Source organism: Andrena cerasifolii, chromosome 14, assembly GCF_050908995.1.
Source record: "Andrena cerasifolii isolate SP2316 chromosome 14, iyAndCera1_principal, whole genome shotgun sequence".
NCBI classification, from domain to species: Eukaryota; Metazoa; Arthropoda; class Insecta; order Hymenoptera; family Andrenidae; genus Andrena; species Andrena cerasifolii.
In genome coordinates, this window is record NC_135131.1 from 7878423 (window position 1) to 7893860 (window position 15438).

At 47.8% G+C, this 15438-nt stretch overlaps 1 protein-coding gene across 1 annotated transcript in view; it reads left to right on the forward strand.

Moving 5' to 3' along the window:
* Qin (tudor domain-containing protein qin) overlaps window positions 1–15438 on the forward strand; it is a 181547-nt gene that overhangs the window by 85135 nt on the left and 80974 nt on the right. The window lies entirely within an intron of this gene.

Sequence of the window (15438 nt, forward strand, 5' to 3'; positions counted from 1 at the left end):
CCACCGTGCGGGTGTAAAAGACAAATACATCCGAGAAAAGTTGCGACAAGCCCACAGATATACTTGTTGCGCCCGTCCTCCCATTTATCCCCAAGTAGTCTAGCTCCACGTTGCACCGACACTTTAGTAGTTTTCCAATTCCCTTCGACTCGCCAGTGGGCGTGAGTTCAGGCTAGGACGGCTCACCTTAAGGACTCGCGTTTAATCCGCGCAGATTGCGGAGCCTGGACACCGAGTGTATTCTTGGCGGACCCTTGTTATGCGAATTTCAATAGGAATAGCTCTCTTAGCTGATTAGTTCGTTGGTAAAGTTGCTCCCCCGGTAAATCCCAAAGTGTCCGCGTTCAAGGTAGACCTTTCATCGAGCAGAGTCCGGCTTAATCTTTCCAGGAGGTACTTAAAAAATTCCAAGGCCTGTTCAAAAAGGGGAAGCAGCTTCATAGATTCCTGTAAACTCAACATTTCGAATGTAGATAATTAGAATCTCTTTACGAATGAAGATGAATAAGATTGCAACCTGTTACCATATTAGTCAAGGAATGTCACTTTGGAACTGCTCTGGATTTGAAATATTTCCTCGAATTTTAGTGTATCGGCGAAACGAGGCGAGCAACTTAGCTGAGTATTTGATAAGAGGATATTAAATCGGTACAAAATTCTTGAAGAGAAAGTTTATTTACGCGGACGGTCTTGCTGGTTCTTTTCAGCCTTAGTGTACTTTGAGGATGGCAGGTTATCAGAACAGACATCAAACTCTGTTTCAGTGAAAAAAAGAAGTGGGGAGGAAGAAGAAAAGAGCATCGGATGTTTAGAAAGTGTGCGACTCGTACACAGTTTACTCAACGATAATGGTGAGTCGGTTGCTTCCGGCGGTGAAGTCCCGTAGGAATTCCAGCCCTGACTCGATGGTAAAGTCTCTAATTAACTGTCCATCACTTCATCCTCGCGGTGAAGGGTCGTACCCAACTTATACCTCAAAACTCTAACGCTGCAGCTTCGCCGACTAGCCGTCAATTTTAAAGACTGCGTACACGTGAATTGTGGCAAATTATTGGCAGTGTGTATACGCTATTAGGAGCATCAAATTGAATGGTTCGTCTCATTTTTGTGGTGCAGTGTATATTAACTGACTTCGACTAAACTAGTGGCTTCGATAAACTGAAAGCTCCGGCCACGATAATTCCGCCTGGATATTTTATCGGAAAGGCTTAAACTTCAGACACGGCTTAACCTCGCACGCGTGCACTGCCTGCACACCCACGCCCCTTTCCTCAATTTCCATCGAAGGAGCCTAAAAGATGACGCGGTCGCGCGTGCATAGAAGAATAGAATTTGTGCGTCGAGTCCTTGGTGTTATTACCCATTGAAGCGAGCCTGCATAATTAATACGAGTTAGAGCATTACCGAGGGCGTTATCCCCTAAGCCACGCTGTTTTCACTAAAATTCTTTGTCGCTTTAAGCTTTAAGCCGTCGTGGGAGATACGAAAGCAAGCAACACTTCGACAGCTTTTAACTATGGGAAATTAGATACGAAGGACGACGGTATCGATGTCTTTGATTCGTGCGCTGTTTATTCTGGATATAGAAATGAATGCTCTCGATGTAGGTACAACAGAATTCAGGCAAAATTAAAGCCACTTTCATCGTTTTCACAGTTGGATTCACAGAAACAGATGCATGGCTTCCTGAGCGTATTAAAAATCGTATGGGGAGCCTCAAATTGCATCCACTGTGGAGCAGGGAAATTTATTCTCGCAGGGAAAGTGTTAAACAATCAAGATTCAGCCAGGCTCAAACTATCCCAGCCATTAACGCCAGGAAGAGTGACTCTACTAATTATGAACGCTAAAAAGGGAAAGAAACGTGACTTGAGGGGTAAATGTTATTATTCTCTTTGCTCTCGCAGCTTAATACCGGTTTAATCGCCAGTGGCAGAGATCCCTTGCGTCTCTTTCATGATAATAGGATCTCATTGGGCTCTCGGTCGGGCACGTACAGCCAGTCGCCGTGTACACCAGCGGAACGTGTAGACGATCCAACAGGAAAGATCACCGTGTATTGTGTCAGGAATCTTTCCCCGTGGTGTACGTGCTGCTGGTCGCCGACCATCGGCTTACACTTTCCTTCGTAAATCCTAGCGAACGAGATTGCGAAAACATGCTGTACTCGAGCCTGCGACAAAGAGAATTAAATCACTTCCTGAAGGCGTCGCTCGAGAAACTTGCAACCATTTTCTTCGGCCATCGAGAGGACTTGCTAGCAACGAAGGGTAGTAGATATTAACTTGGTCAGTGAGGTGTAAGATGACTTAACAAACGACAAATGAAGAGATACCAGGACGTTTCTTAATTCGAAATTTGAGCTTCTTCATTTGAACTATGTACACTTGAAGCGTGCTCTTTCGAGGTCGCGAACATGCCACCACCTTTTCACTTGAGAAAAGTCCTAGATACCAAACCATTTGAGACCCTAATTCCATGTGACAAAAGTCGCGTCAGAGTCTAATGTTTCCCCGAAGATCTGAAAAGTAACCAGAACCCTTTGCCAGTTGAAATTGAGCAGGCATCGTCTACAAAGAGTAATTGGACATGTGTGTTACCATCGAAGTCAATGTTCCCTACCTTCTCGTCAAAGGTGGACACGTTCGCAGCCGACAGTCGCGTGTCAGATGTAGCCACCAGCAGGGCCATAAATTATGACGGAATATGCGATTGAAAATTACAGTGTGTCGGGGCGGGAACATAAGGGAACCTTTTTTTTGCAGAAGCACACGCGCGCGTTCCATTTCCCTCGGTGTTGCGGCTGATAGAGGCTATACCTAGTCGGTTTCCAATTGCACGATTCGCGTGCCGGATGAAACGACGCCCGAACGACGAAAAAAAAAAGAAAATATGGTGGGAACGGTGTGGTGTGTCAACCCGGCGCAATTGTGGCTGCTTCCCTATGCACGCTGCACGCTCGTTGACCAATAAACAATGTTGCAGCATCGCGGCTTCGTTTTATTCGACGTAAAGCATAGGCTCGAGGGAAAGAATTCTAATCGCCACAACTTGGAGAAATAGATAACTCTAGTGGCTGAAATTGAGTCGCGTTAACGCTTTGAGTAGCGTCGACGTGTTTTCGCGTGGATATATTCTGCAAATCTCGGAAAGTAGTAGGTACTCATTTCTCAGAGCCGAAAGTGCGCTGTGTGGGTTGGCACCCGGTGCATCGGGCAAGCAGCAATCGGTGCGTCGCTGCACCGGCGCGTGCAGCGCTTGTTTTGATGCACGGCCGGCGAAGAAAGGGGGTGGCCAGAGGGGCAGGTTGCACGGAGCAGGAAGGAGCGTATAGAAAAGGAGGTGGGGCTCGGGGTGCTCGGGCGAAGAGACACAGCAATGCGATTGAGTATCCTTTGGCAAGCAGAGGAACAGGCATGCAACGATCCAGAACAGGGCAGCCTCTGTCCGTCCTGCCTTTGGTCCGCGGTGCGGGATACAAACGCGGCCTGCACCCGACGATCCGTTTCCATGAAGCTGGCACGTTTGAACACGCGTAGGAGAGTTACTAAACGCGGCCCGTTGCCCTCTGTGTGGGTGGCCGTGTGTGCACGCGCGGTGTCGAACCGGCGCGGAGGGTCGGGGCGGGTAACATCGGATAAAATCAGAGGAACACGTGTTCCAGGGGAAGAGCTCGATGTATTCGCAGCCGTTTGAATGCGATTAAGCCAGTGGAGCAGCACCAGTAACCACCAACCGGCGATTACGGGTTCTTTCGCCTCTCTCCTCTCCCCTTCTATCCTTTAATTTCCACGCGCTGCTTTTACTTTTATCTCTTCCTCCTCGGTTCAGTCCATTTTATCCCACTCGTCTTCCGTTGATTTCCTTCTTTTCGCCTTCCTCCCCGCGCACACCCCCATTGATGGCTTTCTATCTGGACTCCCATTTTCTACTGTACCGTCTTGCCTTTATAACCTGCTCCAGCGAAGTCAGATTTTACATCCTTTTATGGTTCTCGTAGAGTGTTTTTGTCAGTGGAACGGTGAGCTTTGAGTGATTTAGGAACACAATCGGAGTATGCTCAAGCCCACCCACCGATATTAAATCTGTTCCCACAGATAATTTTCAGGAAAATGTCCCGCATTCGCCGTCTATCCTCTCCATGACAATCAACTCGGCGGTCCATGCTTGCGCGCCGCGATTCCTAGGCCACTTAATATTCAAAGGGAGCTCGTGTCGCGTTGCAGCAGGGGCAGGTCGACCAGCCAGCTATTATTTCGTTACATTGGGCGCGTAATGCGCGGGGGCCGGCCAAAAGGATCGTTTTGTCGCGATTTTCCGCGCCGCTGGGCCAGCCTGTAAACGATAACGGATACATCCGGCTGCGACGCGAAATATTAATTCTCCGCGCGTTTCGATTGTGCCGGCGTGTGCGCGCGGAATACCGGCAGAAGGGGAGAAAAATAGAATCACAAAGGTGAAGGGAAAACGAACGACAAAAAACGGGGGCGCGCGCCTCTCTACGGCGGTTTTGCCGATTAGAGAAAAACGCGGGAACTACCGGAGTTTTCGAGGAAAACGCGTTATACGCGGCTGTCAAAGCCACATCCACGGTAGTTCTCGTAGAAAGCGCGCGTTCTCGAACGCGTTAATCGTATTCCCAGCTCGTCCACTGCTTCGTCAAAACGGGAAATCCTCCACCCCCGCCACGCGTTCCAAGTCTGATCAGACCTTAACGCTGGGCTTCGTTGTCATTGAATCCAAAGTGGAATCGGCTCGTGTATTGAAACTACTCAATCTTAGTATTAGAATTACTCGGTATCCAAAGTTCTTGGTGAGCGATTAGAAGCACAATCCTTCTGCTACTTCATGTCTCCTCAGCAAGCCTTCGATCCTCGGCAGTTCCTTTGGTTCTAGCACAAAGGGAAATGATGGCACGCAGGGTATCGAAGGCTGTTCGCTGAATAGTATCCGATATCGCATCAGAATCCGCGGACGCACGCTAAACACGTTTGCTGGCTCTGTTTGTCGCGCGGCCGATGGAAAAAGGGGGCAGAAAAGTTTCGACGCGCTGGCTTTTGTCGAGAAACACGAGCTTCATATTATCGACGAACGCGGCGCCACGCGAAACGCTAGAAAACAAATACCATTGTAATTCCGACGATTTTTTCTACACTTCATATGACACCTGATACTCGCCAGCTACCGTCTGCCTGCGCCTCGCTCGCGACGCGTGCGTGTCGATGGAAAGCAAATCCATTTTCAGCCAAATTACACACGCCTCTCGTTTACGTATCCGGGACACTGCCAGATATCATTTCGCTCGCTGCACCGCCCCCTCTTTCCCCATTAACTTGCCGCATTTTTTCGATTTTAATCACGTTCCGGGGCTATCCGGCGGCCGCGTGTTCCGGGGGCATCGAGCGATATCGATGGCCTCTAACGAACGAGGCAAAGGAGCTGAAAAACTGAGGGCGCTTGTTTGATAACGATACCTGTTTCGGAAGCTGAATTTAAAGATTGATAAAAGCTCGTTTCTGGCGAAGTTCGGTTGCCTTTGCGAGAGGATTTCGAGATACGAATCGGAGTGGATGAAAGTGGTTATGAATTTGATGATTCTTTGAGTACGAACTTAGTCAGTTGACGATGAGGAGGAGGAGGGGGGTGGAAAAATTTTCAGTTTGATAAAGAATATTTGTTTTAGAGATCTTTTTTAACTGAAATTTGATTTCACGTTATTTTCTAGTGTATTGTAATAAATGCAGAATGTGCAGGGCATATTTTGATCAGTTTGATTATTAATGCCAGAGTCAGTGAAAAAGTGTATAGAATTGAAAATTACCGCGTTAATGATTGGACTTGAAGGGGCGTCGTTACGCCTCTGTCGCCTTTTTACATCATTTTCTTCCATTGGCGATTCGGGAATTCGTTTGCGTCGCCGGTTCATCCGACTCATGCATAGAAACGTGTCGAGAAAATTACGTTTCGAGCTTGTTATCCGCATTGTCCAGCAGAACTGCGTGACATTACACGATGCCGCGCAGAATTGCGTTCCCGCTGAAAAATTGCACTGCATCGTGGGTCGTTTGTCTCTCATTCGACACGGCCGTGTTTCCTAAATTAGACGACTGACAATTCCAATCCCTTTTGCTGAACTACCTTCGTGACGTTAATCCAGTTCAGCAAAAACCCACGTATTTCGCGGCACCTCGCAATTTTTTTTTTTTGTTATTTCCACACCGTCGTACGCAGCGACAAAATTCGGCGTCTATTGTTTTTAAATTGAAGCTCCGATTTAAAATTAAACAAGCATTTATCTGAGCTGAAATATTCCAGAGAATTTCTTGGAACTTCTGTTAAATCGTTTCACTGATATTTATTGCAACCATACCTTTGACGCTCACGTTCTGCTTAATATACTCGTTTATATGTCGCGTTTAATTAAAAGGAGTAAAATGATCCGACAAAAAAGGGGAGCGAGGCCGCGAAAATGGGGACATTTACCTAAATGAGTTAATAACGTTCGTTAGCATAAATTAAAGATTGATCTCTCGGCGTGTCAAGTTTTTACGTACTTTCACCGTATAAAGGCAGAGGCTGTATCGATTCGTGCCTCGAGATTCGGGGACACGGACGACGAATTCGTGCCAGAAAAGAACAGGCTGAACGCCTATGTCGGCCAATGTCAAGCTCAAGCAACAGGCTTTCTCTCCGAGCTGTCGGCAGATTCTCCTCTCCTATCAAGGTCGGATCCTCTGCTTTTCACCTATGAATCTTTCCTCCTGGTCGCCGTCTGTGCTACCGGTTGCTTGACTAGACCACGACTCGTCGACGAGCCCGCTACTCGTTTCTACCTGCAGCTTTATTTTCTGTTTGCCTGAGCTGGGTGACGTTCGCCTTCCACAATGGAAATAGAACCAGCGCTGGGATCGAAAGAAAGAATGTGGAACTAATGAGATGAAAATTATAAAAACACAGCGTGGAGGTGTGTTCGTTGAAAAACATCCAGATTCCTGAGCAAAGTATCTGACATCATTCACTCATCGATTCCTTTATTCTTCTGTCCCAGAAGATGAAACTTGCATGGAGAAGAACAGGTTCTTTATATATTCGTCGTACGGTCATTTTAATTAAAAGCGTGAAAAACAGATGGTTGGCAATCGATGCAAATATGGTGTGACGTTTCGAGCACTCAGTTTGAGTCCCTGAATTTCAATAATGACACGGTTTTCCTTGACTCTGTAATTTTCAGGAATCTGGTATTTTTCAATGAATATTTTTGTCCGTGTTTATTGAAATGATCTCGATCGGGCTGAACACGTTTCGAGGCTTTAGGCTGTAAAGTCGATGGAAGGGACAAAGGGGACTGCAATGCCTGGTAATCCACTTCCGGCGTACGCTCGGGCGTCGAAATCTCCATGTCCAGGACCTTTCCTTCGCTTTATTTGCTATTTTTCAAAGCTTTTTTCCATACACTTCGTTATTACAAAGTACGTAACTCCCGTTGGGCATTATTAAGCACAGGCCCAACAATACCTTCCACTTCCCAGAGTTCCTCTGACAAAAAAGAACCTTGCCAAATTCATACGAAGTCCCTGCGCTAATACTTCAATATTCCTCGCACGATATGAAAATCTGCCACGTTCGATACACTGAAAAAGGAACAGGAAGTATCATCGAAAAGACTAAGCAGTTAAGATCGATCCAAAGGCACGTGTCTCCAGCTAGAGGCCAGCCGCGGTTTCTCCCGTCCCACAGAGCCGAAGATGTTGTCCCGAATGCTCGAGAAAACGCTTAAACTGGTCCCCGGTATGGAGGTCATTTTTATTTTCTCTCGGATGCCACTCTCCTCCCGCTGGTCCCGCTGCAACTTTCACAAGGTTCGCAAAAGTCGAATCGACCGTGAACGCGGGAAGGAGATCTTCGAGCTTACGTGAGACAACGAGATCACTTCGCTACTGTTTGATCGATCCAACAACTACAGGACGTGGAGCGATGGTGATCCACGACCTTTTAATGGATCACCCCATTCATTTACAGCATCGTCCAGGGCTTTGGAGTTCCTGTATCGTATTAAATTCCACGTACCATTACTCACTCCAGCATTATCACCACAGATCGCTAAATCTCGTCGACTAAAGTAAAAAATATCTAAAAATGGGATGGTAATTAGAAGAAAAAAAATAACTAGAAAATTCTGTCTCCAGTACCCTCGAGACAGAACGCAGATATTGAATAATAACCGAAGTGCGACAGTCAAGAAAAGCCCTCAGTCTCAGTATTACAGCGACGAACATGTTCAACGATCGCACCCTCGAAAGCCCGGCAGCGAATCTCCCTTCAGCCAGGGCGCCGTTGTTCCGCTGAACGTGGAGGGTTGCACCCTGGAGCGCGGTTCGGTAACGTGGCCGCTGATAAGTTATAACGCTGGCTGTGGAAATGGGGTGGTAAACAGCCTCGTAGAGGGACAGGAAGCGGGGCGTCGGAGGGAGGGCGGGAGAAACGAAATGGGCAACGCGGATGGAGGGGAAACGTGTGTTCGACCGATCGAGAATTTTACCGGGCACTCTGTGCGTCGACGGCCGCGAAATATCATCGACGTCTGTGGCCCGCGGGCCTGCCGCGTCATTGGTCGCCGAAAATTAACATGCGAACGACCAGGAAATATCGGACGAATTAAAAAACCGAACGGAATGGGTGAAAAAAACGGGTAGAGATAGAGGGGCGGGGGGTGGCTGGTAGGGAGAGCGGCGGGGCTTGGAATAAAAAAAAAACACGGGGAAAAATATCCAGCGGGGCTCGGGGCGGTTCTCTCCTATCTCCCCTGTCGTTCGTCTCGTGTTTTCCTCCCTCGGCCTGGCTACGGCCTGCTTCACCCCTGCGTCCACCCTCCTCCTACGCGGAGTCGCGTCGATTATCTGCGCCCTTCGGCCTCTACGCGCGCAACAACTGGTTGCACGAACCTCCGCGAGGGATTTCCACGGAGGACAGGGTGAAATTCGTATTTAGAATTGAAATACTGGTGTCCTCTCAACCCCCATTCTCTCGCCAGAGGATATCGCCCACTGTGGAACGACGCAACAGGCATTGCTTGTTTATTTGGGGTGAGACAAGAGGAAGACGGAGTGGAGAATGAGTCTGTGAGAGTTCTGTCGTTAGGGTTTCAAGTTTTTATTCATTCTAGAGGCTTAGGATAACAGAATTATGGAGATATGAGTGTTTTCCGTGCTAATCAAACTGTTATATTTCTTTGTTTCAGGTGAGTAATGAAACTTCTTCGACTGGAGTATCAAGTCTCGCATGCGGTAAATACGGAGGGTCTACTTTTTAGAAATCGAGCGCACGTAAGTGTAACGTGATCATGAAATTTAAACACCACGTCGATGTCTTACTGGAGTAATCGCGAGGTGCCTTCGCGCAACACCGCATCGTTTTTAGCCTAACTCCCCGCGTCCTCGTCGTTCCCGAAAAATCTTTCTCAACTTCACGGTGTCCACGCGCGGGGGGCCTCGAACCCTGTCATGGATCCTCAGCCACCATTTATTTCCCCGCGTTGACCGGGCGGAGGGAGAGGGGATGTTTGCCAGCGAATTATTTTCGTTCGCATAAACAAAGTCACGACTTGAAAGGGGAGTTTAAATTGTTCGCTAGTTTTACGTGCCCGCGGCTCTCTGGCCCCTCTCCCCTCGTCCAGCCCTCCCCCGTTTCTCTCTCTTCCGGCTGTTTCGACCCCTCCCTGCAACCCCCCGACAACCCTCTTCCAGAGCGACCGTCCTCGTCGCACCCGCGACGACCAGCATGCCGGCATTGTTGCTGGTACTGTTGCCGCTGTCCATCAGGAAAGATCCCGGGATGCGAGCCTGCGCTTGAAGCCCATTGATTAACCGTTGTCTGCTGCATGTTGCGAGTACCCCGGTAGCGAGTGACGGAGAGCAGCGAACTCGATGGACAGAGGGAGAGAGGGATTGCCAGAGAGGGAGATGGAGAGACGGGGGTGGCACGCGTGGGAGGAACGCGGTGGGAGGGGCGAGAGAGGGAGCTGGTGGCCACGAGCAACGTTTATGAAAACTTTCTGCATCGACTGCACCGCGGACCCGCGAATAAAATAATGCCGCGGATTATTTCAAGCACTCCTATTCCTCGCCCCCTCGCCCTCGCAGCTTTCTTCCCGTCATCCTTCCGCGAATGCGACGCGACCAGGCCCCGTTCCCCGAATTATCGACATTTTTCACTCATCCACGACCACCACTTAGCCACCCGCGAACTACCCGCGGTGGTTGTCTTTCATCGAGGAGCGCGATAAGCAACGTCAAACCGCGAGCTTCCTGGTCGATTTCACGAGCGGCGCTGTGTGTTTGATCGTCTGTTGTTGTTAATGAAACGTCCGTAACTGTTCTGACCCAGGACGCTGGGCTATTTGATGTGTCTGTCTGGACTGGTTGGCGGAGAGTGGTCCTTGAAAGACTCGTGGGTAACGAATAGATGGGGAGGAGAGATCGTAATGATTGGCTCATACGTGAGTTGGATCCGGGGGTGGAAAATATGGGAATTCGTTACATATCTCATCAATTCCATCTGCTCTCTCAATGCGCAGACTCTATGCTTTCCGCATAAATAAAAGATCAGTGGTCAAGAACGACCCCCTTACGTGACACTTGGTGTAACTTTCTCACCTTGCCTCCATTCTGTCAGTCATTCTTATCGTTATTCTGGCTCCAGCTATGTGGTAAAATGTTCAAAGTATTCCTTCTCTTGCATGCGCAACAGCTAATTCAACAGAATTCGAAGACAGAAAGCCCAGGAACCGTAAAACTAGAGACGAATCCCGCTCGAAAAGTATGATTCCACGCTTCCGCGGCAATTTTTCCGAAGCACCAGTACCCTGCGCCCTATAGCGGGATGTGGTCCCACTTGCAAGTATCGTTCGGCTGAAAGACAAACGTTTCCCCAGAAGCCACCCCGTCGTCGCCCGCGCGAGTCTTCCCGCCCGAAGAGGGGAAGCAATCAGCTCGGTCGTTCGGCCGGAGGAATTGGTTTCATCGCGGGACCGTAAGCGGTCGCGTTTCGACAGCGGAAATCCGTGATTTACGCGACGGTGGCGAACTGCTCGTCCGCGGGGACAGGTACGATCGGTAAGAAAGCCGAAGGAACCGCGCGCGCTCTCCTCGCGAGAGTTAACCAGGCATCGCTGCCTGCTGGTCTCACCGCCAACTAAGAGAATTACTTTCGAACTCGTAGACCGATAAAGCAGGCCCTCTCGTTCGCCGTGCGCAGCCCCGTCAGAACCTAAAAACTTTCCGCGCTCGTAAATGAGCCAGCCCCACCGAGCCGGCGAGTTTTATGGGCCATTTGCATCCGGCTTTAAAAGTGCCGCGAGTCCTGCAATTAAAGGCGCCCGCTGCATCCTGCCATCCTCCGTCCTCGACCCTCCGCTTTTTTCACGGTCCCACTTTCCACAATTTCAGACCTCACTCCACCTACCTCAGCCTCCCCGTAGGAAAACGCACCCCCGCCACTCTACCACTCTCCGCGACGAATTTCGATAAGACTGGCCCGAGGACCAAGATTGCTCTCTGAAATTAGATTCTTCGGAATAGTGTTATTAGATTGTTGTTCTTGGATCTGACGATCCAAGGCTGCCAGAGTTAACTCACCAGTGCTGAGGCCCTGTAAGAGACTCCACTGGGTGCGTTTTGTGAGGTTGCAGCTTCACTTAGGTTTCATGGTGAACGAGGGTGACAAGTACCGATGTTAGGCTTCTCCTTATCAACAATGATAGTTTTCATGACAATTGGGTTGTCTGCCATGAAAATGAAAAAGGTATCTTAACATCTTAGACTCTTTCGGTTAACGGAGATCCCAGTCTATGTACGTCGAAGGATTATATCTCGATTCGCAGCAGCTCCAGGTTTAACGCAACACAGAACTTTTAATCATCCAGTTAAACTTGCAAGCAAACTCTTCCTTCCCCATCGCCGGTGGCGGACGTACTGATCCGTCGTTCGGCGAGGTATCAGAGGGGATATACGCACGTTCCGATCACGATCTTCACGAGGGGGACAACAAAGAGGAGGAACGATTCGGCAGCCGTAAGAGGAACGCCCTTGGGGAAGAGGAAACGGAACGCGTAGCGCAGGAAAGAAACGGAATAAAAGCGGGGTATAAGGGGCGAGGGTAAAAATGCCAGACGAGATTGGATCCCTGAAAGTGGCTCGTGCGAGCTCCAGCTGATTACCAGTTTCGTTGATGGATTCTTAGACCAACCCTCTCTTAGGGCAACCGTTCCTCCCTGCATTCTTCCTCTTCTCTTGCCCTCTTCGCACGATCGTTTCGCCAATCCACGTCCACCTGGACGCGACAATCCCTCCTGGCGGGCTCCTAACTCTGGCCTGGATTTATCACCGTTTTGGATCCACGGTATCATGTATCTGGATGTATAATGTCCGCAGAGAGGAGGTAAGGGTGCTTTCGCGGACCGATCCATCCGATTCACGCACCTGAGGCAGCATACTGAATTCTGCTGTGTTTGCCTGATCCAGTGGAGGTTCGTAGAATTCACTGCACTCCTAATTGTATTGTATGTGTCAGTGTTGTTAGAATCAACAGTGAACGTTGTCTTAATGGAAGAAATTTGAAGAATATGAGTTATGAAGTTTATCTTCTGAGAGAGGTTTCATTCTTTGCGAATTATCATCCATTCGTTGAAAGTGTGTTTTTATTTAACGCTCGTCGGTACGAAATTTGCCGAAATTGAAAAGCAAAGAATATTCCCTCCATGCGTCTGCCCAATGAACGCGCGGAGGTTTCCCTAATGGCAAACAGTAGCTCGGCCCGTTTCAATGCTCGCGATTAAAATGAGCATTATTTCGTACGCACCGGGCGCGTACGTCCGTTTAATTAGCAACAAAAAGCGGCGGATCGATGAACGGCGTCAAAGTAACAGGGGAAATAGTTGAAGAAAACAGCGAAACTATGCGCGAACCGCGCGGTTTCCCCTGGATTTTTTGCAATTCAGATTGTCAAATGAGTTGGAAGCTGCACCTCGTGGAATAATTCGCAATTCGCTCGCGCAATGTGTTCGTTTAAATTTATAAACATTCCGAACGGTAACTTTCAAACCCGTCGGGGTTGAAATACACAGGATATCGCGTAATGGGCAATATAACATGAAAATGCAATTATTCGCGCAAAAATAAATCGCGAACGTGCCTGCCACCAAGGTATTTAGATAGAACTTCTTTGGCAGAAGTTTTAGTTTTTCAGTGAGAAGTCATCGAACCCGCCCCCGTTCAGACCCGACATGTACATCAGAAGATATTTTTTGCCCTTCTTTTTGTTTGTTTCACGTTCAACAACGAGACTTTATATCGCGAAAGTTACTTCGATACTATTTTTTGATACAACCGGTCCCGAAGTTAATCAGAATTTTATGCACGCCGGCGGATAATTACAGCACTCAGCCCCGAAAGAGTTTTAGAACTAATTGCATCATGCGCATGACTGAATTATATACCCGGCGGAATATTTTATTATTAATTTTGCGGCCTCTAGTTAGCGCGTCCTTTGAATTAAGGACAATTAAAGCGTAAGCTGGAACTTTATTTATTCGTTCGTTAACTTCTTCCGTTTTTTTTTTCTCTCACCCTCTCTCTTTCTCTCTTTTCGCTGCACTTTTTCTCGTGTTATTATTTTTGGATCAATTCGCTCGTTAGGCGGGCATTTCTTTGTGCCTCGAAGGACGAGGCAGAAATAAATCCCGTCGCATCGAAGGAGACAGATTTCGCGAGCTTAATTGAACGACGTTTTTCAAGCGAGCGCGTTGCCGACTGGAATCGCGCAATTTTCGACAAAAGCAACTTTTAATTATTCAGCAATTTTCTTCGTTAACCGTTCCTCATTAGCGGATGGCTACTAAAGGGCGGCGTCTCTCATTAAAGATACATTCCATCGGAAACTTTTCCAAACTAATTTACTTTGATTCCGCGTAAGGTCCACCACCCGCTGTATTAAACTCGCATTTCATCGGCGAGCCTGTCGTGTGCAGCCACGATTCACGAAACTGGTCCATAGCATTCTGTAGAAAATAGAGGATTCTTACGATTTTCATTAATAATTCGACGAGTGTTAATCTGGGAAATTCTGTTTCATCGAATCCGTGGAAAAGAATTTGCTAATTAATTGATAGTAAATTATTTCCCAGCGAAAATAAGTGTTTAGACTATTCTTGCTTGTACTCCACTGCCAGCTCGCATCGCGACACACTTTCCGTAGGAAATTGTGAAAGATAGTTGCTCGCTGTTTATAATTATTCGTGCTCGGGGATAGAGAAATAAATCCGTGATTGGATTACTTTATGGGGAACTTTGACTCAAACGTAATGTTCTTTTTCGAAATTTTTATTATTTAATTCTTCCATTTTTGAAAGAATTATTTAACCACTGTAGAATATGCAGTCTCTGATGCATGGTTATATATTATTTCGACTACGCTGCATTCATATAATGTACAAAGGGAATTCTAAAGCAGCATGGAGCACCATATTTATATCGCTTGTATTCCGTTGTTTCTGAGCCAGCCACTTCTCTGAAGAATTATTAAACTTGTAACGATGGTTTTGCTAGTAACCCGTCAATCTCTTTTAATGTATGAAAAAACCTCTTCTCGACAATAACACACATTCACATACTCGTGCATTCCTGCAATCTGTGCCAATAATTTTAAAAACAATTCTATCCTGCCAATTCTCTGTAATTCGTCTTATGTATAACGATGACATATGAAGCACTCCAATCTCCTTCGAACTCCCATAACATTATCAACCCTGCAAATTTCTATTTCAAAATTCACAGCACTACTTTGCAGGCCACGTGAGAAAACGTAAAAAGTTTCCATTTTCTTCGTCACTGCAAAGTAAAATCCCTTCTTAAGCACTTCAACTTAACCCAGACTTATCTGAAACTAAAATCTACGCTTTCACGGTAGCCATGTGAATTTCGCGACAGCATTGCTTCGCAGACCCAGCGTTTAGAATGCGAATGCCGCGGCGGGGTCGTGGGTGTAGGAAGTAACAGTGTCGGCGGCGGATGAGTCGATGAAAAGAGAAATTGGTCACACGACGATCGCTTTCAAGCGACAGCCCGTGCACACAATATATCTCGATCGAACGACACGCCATTACTAATTGCCAGCAAACCTGCCGTTGTCGTATTTCGTTCGGTTCGTTGTGCGTGCACAATTGTATTAGCGGGTATCGATTCTTGAAAGCATTGACTTTTGGCCGAGAGCTGGCTGGCTCTGCTCTCTCGCTCCCTCTCGCCACCCCTTTCGTTCTATCTACATGTAATTCGAGTGCACTTGGGGCGCAGTCGAAATCGGGACACCAAAAACTGACCGACCCACACCAGTGGAAACTAGTTCCTTCCGTTTCATTGGTTCGCCTCGATTTTTAACCAGATCGGT